Source organism: Coregonus lavaretus (genome assembly GCF_964263955.1).
Source record: "Coregonus lavaretus genome assembly, chromosome: 22".
Taxonomy (NCBI): Eukaryota; Metazoa; Chordata; class Actinopteri; order Salmoniformes; family Salmonidae; genus Coregonus; species Coregonus lavaretus.
In genome coordinates, this window is record NC_140009.1 from 928,538 (window position 1) to 937,835 (window position 9,298).

At 44.3% G+C, this 9,298-nt stretch overlaps 1 pseudogene across 1 annotated transcript in view; it reads right to left on the bottom strand.

Annotated features, from left to right (window-relative positions):
* LOC311149454 (tetraspanin-2-like) overlaps positions 1-2,098 on the bottom strand; it is a 7,223-nt pseudogene extending 5,125 nt beyond the window's left edge. Inside the window, exon 1 of the transcript in view lies at positions 2,027-2,098. The product of the transcript in view is annotated as a tetraspanin-2-like (transcript). The remainder of the gene's footprint in view (positions 1-2,026) is intronic.
* Positions 2,099-9,298: the final 7,200 nt, after the last annotated feature.

Consider the following 9,298-nt stretch of genomic DNA (forward strand, 5'->3'; position numbering starts at 1 on the left):
CAGTGGAACCCAGAACGAGATGTGGTCTGCCTTGATGTTTATAAACCTCCACGGACCACCTTGCACAGTGGAACCCAGAACGAGATGTGGTCTGCCTTGATGTTTATAAACCTCCACGGACCACCTTGCACAGTGGAACCCAGAACGAGATGTGGTCTGCCTTGATGTTTATAAACCTCCACGGACCACCTTGCACAGTGGAACCCAGAACGAGATGTGACCACTTGGTTCCGGTGCTGTCCTTTCACCTCCACGGTTCGGAGGGTGCTTAAATCACTCAAAATAACCCTCATGAAGATGTTGTCTAGTAGTTCTACTTGTGGGGATCTATTTTCTTGTAACTGGATGTGATGCCTAGCTTAGAAGGAATGCATTAATGATTAAACATAATGGGTTTGTACTGTACTGATATAAATTGTTTCACATAACAAGTTGTGATTCATGTGAGGAACGTTAGGGGGTAGGATGAGATAAGACTTGTATTTCTCACAGACACGAACACTGCCTCTTTGTGATCTGTGAACCGTCCAAGGACGTAGGTACAAGGAGTACAGGGGAACAGTGTCTATGGGTGCTGACTCTACAGGTTGTGATGATAACAACTTATGCCTGGCAACAGTGTGCAACGGTAAAGCGCCAAGGGACTGGGACCAGCCTGTGCGCCAACGATTGGCTGAGTAAGTCTAAACCACGCTCAGTCTCTACTCTGATAGGCCAGCAGGGAGCAGGAACTATCACTGTCAGGGTATTTAAAGAAGAGCCTGTAACAATGGATCAGTTCTCTGAGTGCCCTGCGTGGTATTTCAGTGGACCCGTATATACGAACATCATATTTACCATTGAAGTGTTTTGCATTAATTAAAATACTAGTCTATTTTAGAAGACGTGTATTGACCTCTTTTGTTCCTAATACCAGATTTGAATTGAAGCAATTTAACATACTCATCCCTTAATATTACAAGTTGAAGATGATCACTTCTCACCGTGGTGCTCCTTTAGTAAAGTTAGATCAAAGCTGAATCAATGTCTCGCAAGATCACTTAATGATTAATTAGTATTTTACATAACAGATCGGAATATAATAGCATACTGTAGCATAGTAGGTCTATAATATGTTAAACCAAAAACCCCGCAGTCATTTCTTATTTGAAGCTGAATATTTTCCTCATGAGGCCAGAACTCAACAGCGCACGCAGCGTCGATTGAAAAATATTCCTTCCAAGATGCTAATAGTTTGTTAACACCATCTGCTTTAATTCGCTTGCAAAACAGTAATTGTAAACTGATTGAGATCAAATGATTGGCATTGCTGTTTGAACTGTTCACTGGTAAAACGTGAAGAATTATTAGTGCTGAGCATTAGTGCTTTTTGAGGTTGGTTCAGTTTCCGTTAAATTATACAAATACAATCATGGTTTTCGATTTCGATTATTTGGGTTGAACGCTGTAACACAGAATAACACAATTAATAAAAGTCCCTTGATGGTAGTGGCTGCCCATTACTGCTCATCACTTATTAAACATCATTTATTTACTTTAATAAAATATTTATGTTGTGTTTATTACGTTGGTTTTATTTGATGACTTTATTATTTCATTCCAAGTCATCATCTCCTCTCTGTAGAGGTGCTGCCTTTCTGACTAAATCACTATTAGTTCAACTTTTATTAGTTCAAAGTAAATAAGGAATACTTTTATGACTGCTGAATACCAACTATCAATCACTTAGATCATGTATTTTCAGACAGAGATACCTCGCGAAGCAACAGCTGCTCTCTATATCCCCTCACGATCGCGCATTCTTCTGCCTCTTCCGTAGCAGGCGTAAAATAAACATCGATCGGACTAGTAGATGCCCAATGGATTATGGTCTTTGTAATTAATTACCAAGTTTTATGGATCATTTTCCTCCGGGTAACTATCGTGTACATTTCTCTCTCTCCCTTAGAGGATTCCTTTCCGTGGTTTCTGATCTGGCTTCAGCTTGGCCAAATTAATAATTGTTTATGTGTTTGTGTCCACTCACCGACCCCAGCAGACATTGGGACTCCCTGACGGCTCCACAGCAGCCGAAGAACCCCACCAACATCACCAGAAAATACACACAGAGAGAGAGAGAGAGAGAGAGAGAGAGAGAGAGAGAGAGAGAGAGAGAGAGAGAGAGAGAGAGAGAGAGAGAGAGAGAGAGAGAGAGAGAGAGAGAGAGAGAGAGAGAGAGAGAGAGAGAGAGAGAGAGAGAGAGAGAGAGATAGATAGATAGATAGATAGATAGATAGATAGATAGATAGATAGATAGATAGATAGATAGATAGATAGAGATAACTAGAACCAACCAGCCACCCAGTCTGCTCCAGCCAGACAGTCACCCACAACTGCAATCCTTATTGATTCAAATGGGAAGTTCTTAGTCCAGGAAAGATTATTCCCTAGACACCAGGTGTATAAGTTCTGGTGTCCTACAACTGACAGTGCAATGCAGCTACTCAGTCAGACCAGGATTGACCCCCCTGACAACATCATCATCCACACTGGCACAAACGACCTTCATGCCAAAGGTGAAAATGTATCAGTGAGAAGAGTGGCAGAACGAGCACAGGCTATGTTCCCAACAACCAATATAGTTGTGTCCACCTACCAAGAAGACTTCCCAGGACAGTTGATCGAAAAAATAAATCAACAGATCCCTGTGGACTGTGCCTCACTACTCAACGTTAGAATGGCTCACCACCCCACTCTGACATGTGAACACTTATACGATAATGTACACCTTGATCAGGACAGTATCAGAACCTTTGCTAAGGACCTAAAGGATGCAACACTTGGCAGGGACCCACACACCCATCACCCCAGCAGCAGAGCCCCCCTGCCCCACCTTCTGAAACAACAGTACCCCCACCATCCCCAGGAGAGAAGAGCCAGACACGGCTTATTACAGCACAGCTCTACAAGACCAGGCCCACCACAGCACAGATTTACCAGACCAGACCCGCCTCAGGACAGCACGACCAGACGGGGCCCGCCTCAGGACAGCACGACCAGACCCGTCCCATCACAACACAGCTCTACCAGACCAGGCCCATCACAACACAGCTCTACCAGACCAGGCCCATCACAACACAGCTCTACTAGACCCCATCACAACACAGCTCTACTAGACCCCACCACAACACAGCTCTACCAGACCAGGCCCATCACAACACAGCTCTACTAGACCCCACCACAACACAGCTCTACCAGACCAGGCCCATCACAACACAGCTCTACTAGACCCCATCACAACACAGCTCTACTAGACCCGGCCCATCACAACACAGTTCTACTGGACCAGGCCCATCACAACACAGCTCTGCTAGACCCCATCACAACACATCTCTACTAGACCCCATCACAACACAGCTCTACTAGACCCCATCACAACACATCTCTACTAGACCCCATCACAACACAGCTCTACTAGACCCCACCACAACACAGCTCTACCAGACCAGGCCCATCACAACACAGCTCTACTAGACCCCACCACAACACAGCTCTACCAGACCAGGCCCATCACAACACAGCTCTACTAGACCCCATCACAACACAGCTCTACCAGACCCGGCCCATCACATCACAGCTCTGCTAGACCCGGCCCATCACAACACAGCTCTGCTAGACCCGGCCCATCACAACACAGCTCTACTAGACCCCATCACAACACAGCTCTACTAGACCAGGCCCATCACAACACAGCTCTACTAGACCCCATCCCAACACAGCTCTACTAGACCCCATCACAACACAGCTCTACTAGACCCCATCACAACACAGCTCTACTAGACCCCATCACAACACAGCTCTACTAGACCCCATCACAACACAGCTCTACTAGACCAGGCCCACCACAACACAGCTCTACCAGACCAGGCCCATCACAACACAGCTCTGCTAGACCCGTCCCATCACAACACAGCTCTACTAGACCCCATCACAACACAGCTCTACTAGACCCCATCACAACACAGCTCAACTAGACCCCATCACAACACAGCTCTACTAGACCAGACCCATCACAACACAGCTCTACTAGACCCCATCACAACACAGCTCTACTAGACCCGGCCCATCACAACACAGCTCTACTAGACCAGACCCATCACAACACAGCTCTACTAGACCCCATCACAACACAGCTCTACTAGACCCCATCACAACACAGCTCTACTAGACCCCATCACAACACAGCTCTACTAGACCCCATCACAACACAGCTCTACCAGACCCCATCACAACACAGCTCTACTAGACCCCGTCACAACACAGCTCTACTAAACCCCATCACAACACAGCTCTACTAGACCCCATCACAACACAGCTCTACTAGACCCCATCACAACACAGCTCTACTAGACCCCATCACAACACAGCTCTACTAGACCAGACCCATCACAACACAGCTCTACTAGACCAGACCCATCACAACACAGCTCTACTAGACCCCATCACAACACAGCTCTACTAGACCCCATCACAACACAGCTCTACTAGACCCCATCACAACACAGCTCTACTAGACCCCATCACAACACAGCTCTACCAGACCAGGCCCATCACAACACAGCCAGGCCCATCACAACACAGCTCTACTAGACCAGGCCCATAACAACACAGCTCTACTAGACCCCATCACAACACAGCTCTACTAGACCAGGCCCATCACAACACAGCTCTACCAGACCAGGCCCATCACAACACAGCTCTACCAGACCAGGCCCATCACAACACAGCTCTACTAGACCCGGCCCATCACAACACAGCTCTACTAGACCAGGCCCATCACAACACAGCTCTACTAGACCCGGCCCATCACAACACAGCACTGACCACTATTCCAGGGTCGGGCAGAACACAGATCTCAACCCCATAGAAAATCTTTGGAGGGAGTTGAACACAGCTCTACTAGACCCCATCACAACACAGCTCTACCAGACCCCATCACAACACAGCTCTACTAGACCCCGTCACAACACAGCTCTACTAAACCCCATCACAACACAGCTCTACTAGACCCCATCACAACACAGCTCTACTAGACCCGGCCCATCACAACACAGCTCTACTAGACCCCATCACAACACAGCTCTACTAGACCCCATCACAACACAGCTCTACTAGACCCCATCACAACACAGCTCTACTAGACCCCATCACAACACAGCTCTACCAGACCAGGCCCATCACAACACAGCTCTACTAGACCAGGCCCATCACAACACAGCTCTACTAGACCCCATCACAACACAGCTCTACTAGACCAGGCCCATCACAACACAGCTCTACCAGACCAGGCCCATCACAACACAGCTCTACTAGACCCGGCCCATCACAACACAGCTCTACTAGACCCCATCACAACACAGCTCTACTAGACCCCATCACAACACAGCTCTACTAGACCCCATCACAACACAGCTCTACTAGACCCCATCACAACACAGCTCTACTAGACCAGGCCCATCACAACACAGCTCTACCAGACCCGTCCCATCACAACACAGCTCTACTAGACCCCATCACAACACAGCTCTACTAGACCCCATCACAACACAGCTCTACTAGACCCCATCACAACACAGCTCTACTAGACCCCATCACAACACAGCTCTACTAGACCCAGCCCATCACAACACAGCTCTACTAGACCAGGCCCATCACAACACAGCTCTACTAGACCCCATCACAACACAGCTCTACTAGACCAGGCCCATCACAACACAGCTCTACTAGACCCCATCACAACACAGCTCTACTAGACCCCATCACAACACAGCTCTACTAGACCCCATCACAACACAGCTCTACTAGACCCGGCCCATCACAACACAGCTCTACTAGACCCCATCACAACACAGCTCTACTAAACCCCATCACAACACAGCTCTACTAGACCCCATCACAACACAGCTCTACTAGACCCCATCACAACACAGCTCTACTAGACCCCATCACAACACAGCTCTACTAGACCCCATCACAACACAGCTCTACCAGACCCCATCACAACACAGCTCTACTAGACCCCGTCACAACACAGCTCTACTAAACCCCATCACAACACAGCTCTACTAGACCCCATCACAACACAGCTCTACTAGACCCGGCCCATCACAACACAGCTCTACTAGACCCCATCACAACACAGCTCTACTAGACCCCATCACAACACAGCTCTACTAGACCCCATCACAACACAGCTCTACTAGACCAGGCCCATCACAACACAGCTCTACCAGACCAGGCCCATCACAACACAGCTCTACTAGACCCGGCCCATCACAACACAGCTCTACTAGACCAGGCCCATCACAACACAGCTCTACTAGACCCGGCCCATCACAACACAGCACTGACCACTATTCCAGGGTCGGGCAGAACACAGATCTCAACCCCATAGAAAATCTTTGGAGGGAGTTGAAAGTCTGTGTTGCCCAGCGACAGCCCCAAAACATCACTGCTCTAGAGGAGATCTGCATGGAGGAATGGGCCAAAATACCAGCAACAGTGTGTGAAAACCTTGTGAAGACTTACAGAAAACGTTTTACCTGTGTCATTGCCAACAAAGAGTATATAACAAAGTATTGAGAAACGTTTGTTATTGACCAAATACTTATTTTCCACCATAATTTGCAAATAAATTCATTAAAAATCCTACAATGTGATTTTCTGGATTTTTTTTTCTCATTTTGTCTGTCATAGTTGACGTGTACCTATGATAAAAATTACAGGCCTCTCTCATCTTTTTAAGTGGGAGAACTTGCACAATTGGTGGCTGACTAAATACTTTTTTCCCCCACTGTATGTGTGTGTGTGTGTGTGTGTGTGTGTATGTATGTATATATATATATATATATATATATTATTTTTTTTTTTTTTTTTTTGGGTCATTTAGCAGACGCTCTTATCCAGAGTGACTTACAGGAGCAATTAGGGTTAAGTGCCTTGCTCAAGGGCACATCGACAGATTTTTCACCTAGTCGGCTCGGGGATTAGAACCAGCGACCTTTCGGTTACTGGCACAACGCTCTTACCCACTAAGCTACCTGCCGCCCATATATGTGTATATGTATGTATGTATATATATATATATATATATATATTACTATATATTTTTTTATTGGGACACCCCTCCTTGTACAGTAGCCCAATTATAAATAATAGAAACAGTCCTGACCAAATACTGAACAAAAACAGGAAGGAGTTAGTGCATCTCTGTCGAGCCTTAGGCCTGTACATGCTTAATGGTAGAATCAGAGGGGACTCTTTAGGTCAGTTTACTTACTGCTCAGCTCTTGGGACAAGTGTAGTCGATTATGCCATCACTGACATGGACCCCTCCTCCATTAGTGCATTCACTGTCAGACCACAGACACCACTGTCAGATCACTGTCAGATCAACGTGTTTCTGAAGAAATTAACCGGCAATATTCATTCAAAAAAATACCCGAATAAACTCTACAACATGAACCAATCGTACAGATGGGCTCAAAACAGTGCAGAGAGATTCATTGAAACATTGAACTCAAATGAAATGATGAACTCCATACAGTTTTTCAATTACTCACAATACCAAAACAATAAAGAAGGTGTCAATTCGGCTACTCAAAACATAAATTGCATTTTCCAAAAAGCAGCATCGAAAGCAAATTTGAGAAAACCAAAGAAATGCAACATCAGAAACAAAAAACAAAATGTTTCCGAAAAATGGTTTGATAACGATTGTAAAACAATTAGAAAACACAGAAGACAAATTTCAATTGAAAAACATAAGCAGCAAAACAACCCAGATCTACGCTATGATAACTATGAAACTCTGAAACAGTATAAACATACACTAAAACGCAATAAATTGAATTATACCAACAAGACACTTGATGAAATTGAAAGTGCAATTGACCAAAATCAGTTCTGGGACATGTGGAACAATATAAGCATGACAAAGCCACAATAATTAGCCATACAAGATGAAGGAATTTGGAAAACTTATTTTGATCATCTATACAAAAACATCCCACAAAAAGACTTACAACAGAACCAATTAGAAATTCAAGAAAAATTGAACATCCTTGAATCGGGCATTAAAAACAACCAAAATCCATTAGATTACCCAATAACCCAACAAGAACTAAATGAAAAGCTCAAATCTATAAAATCAAAGAAGGCTTGTGGTCTAGATAACATCAGAAATGAAATGGTGAAAAACAGCACACCTGAGTTGCAAAATGCTGTGCTTAAGTTGTTCAACATAGTTTTAACTTCTGGCTGCTTCCCTGATTTCTGGAACAAGGGGCTCATCTTCCCTATCCACAAAAGTGGAGACAAATCAGACCCCAATAATTACAGGGGCATTTTCGTAAACAGCAACTTGGGAAAGGTTTTCTGTAGCATTTTGAATTCAAGAATTCAAACCTTTCTTCAAGAGAAAAATTGAATAAGTAAATGTCAAATTGGCTTTCTCCCTAACCATCACACTACTGACCATATATACACCTTACACACACTAATTAATAAACACGTCCACCAAAAAAAAAAGAGGGCAAAATCTTTGCTTGCTTTATTGACTTTAAAAAAGCATTTGATTCTATTAGGCATGAAGGACTATTCTACAAAATTCTCCAAAGTGGGCTTGGTGGTAAAGTGTATGACTTAATAAAATGTATGTACACAGAAAACAAGTGTGCAATAAAAATCAAAAACCAAAGAACAGAATTCTTTTCACAACGTCGAGGTGTGAGACAAGGCTGCAGTTTGAGTCCAAATCTTTTCAACATTTATATCAATGAATTAGCAGACATGTTGGACCATTCTCCAGCCCCAGGACTCACACTATTTGACACAGAGGTAAAATTCCTGCTATATGCTGATGACTTGGTACTTCTATCACCAACCAAAGAAGGTCTTCAACAGAACCTTAACATTTTAGGACAATATTGCAATAATTGGGCCCTGGCAGTAAATAAAAAAAAAACTAAAATCATATGATGATTTTCCCAAAAAAAAAACAGATGTCAGAAACAGAAATATAAATTCACCCTGAACAACACCATAATTGAACACACTAAAAATGACACAAACCTTGGTCTGACCATATCTGCATCGGGAAACTTTAATATGGCAGTGAATGCACTCAAAGAAAAAGCCTGCAGAGCATTGTATGCAATAAAAATGAAATTATTCAAAATCAACATCCCAATTAGAATTTGGACCAAAATATTTGACAGTGTAATCCTACCAATAGCTCTTTACGGAAGTGAGGTTTGGG